Here is a 1,008-nt window from a genome sequence, read left to right as displayed (position 1 = left end):
CACAATTAGCTATCTGTGCTCTGTCCACCACGGGTATCGAAATCCGGTTTCTCGCGGGTAAGTCCACAGATATACTGCTGTGTTTCTGGAGGGCTCGCTATTAGGATAATTTTTTAAATATAAATTTTGTTTGTTTGTTATTAAGCGCAATGTACACAATGGTCTGTGTATAATCTTAACACCGTGAGTATCGAAATCCGATTTTTAGCGTTATAAGCCCAAGACTTACTGCTAATCCCCAGAGATAAACGTTTTTTGTTTTAATGCCAAAGTTATACATTGGGATATCTGTGCTCTATCTGTTAAGCGCAAAGCTACACTGACTACTACGGACGTTGAAACAATTTTTACGGGTTGTAAACCCTCAGACTTCCTAATGAGCCAGAGTGGAATTGAAAGGCAAATTTGTTAAACCCTATTTAACCAATATTTTAAACTAAATGACTTAATTATTAGCAGGTTCAAGCGTAATCCCGGTTGTTATCGTTCCGAACCATGGATATAAAGTTTCCATTTTCATTTTTCGTTATCAAAAAAAAATCGTTCTTTTCCCTATGGAACCGCAAGTGAGTTATAAATGTTACAGTCAAATCCTACTATTCTGGCAAACAAGAGTAGCTCAAGAATCTATCATTTCAAATTTATGGGCGGCTAGGGCAGGAAGCCATTTAATAACGTTATAAAGATATCCGAAAACAAACAAACAGTAAGAAATTAGTCGTTGATCAAATATTAATAAAAATGAAACAAAAAATAAAACATCAACTGTGAAAGATGAAAATAAAGTGAAAATTGATATTTGTACAGAATTTTCACAAACACTTTTCTGAATAAAGCATTAAGTTTTTTATACGCTATTTTGTTGTTTGTGTGTTGTTGTTATTGTGAGGGAGGGAATATCATATTATGGAAGGGTTTCGTAAAACTTGAAATAAACAAAACATGACCAGCCTAGGTCCAAATAATAAACTTTAAATAGCGACCTCTTTAGGGAAACTGAAATATCAA

This window comes from Tachypleus tridentatus, chromosome 13 (assembly GCF_004210375.1).
Source record: "Tachypleus tridentatus isolate NWPU-2018 chromosome 13, ASM421037v1, whole genome shotgun sequence".
NCBI classification, from domain to species: Eukaryota; Metazoa; Arthropoda; class Merostomata; order Xiphosura; family Limulidae; genus Tachypleus; species Tachypleus tridentatus.
Note: the sequence above shows the minus strand (reverse complement) of the source record.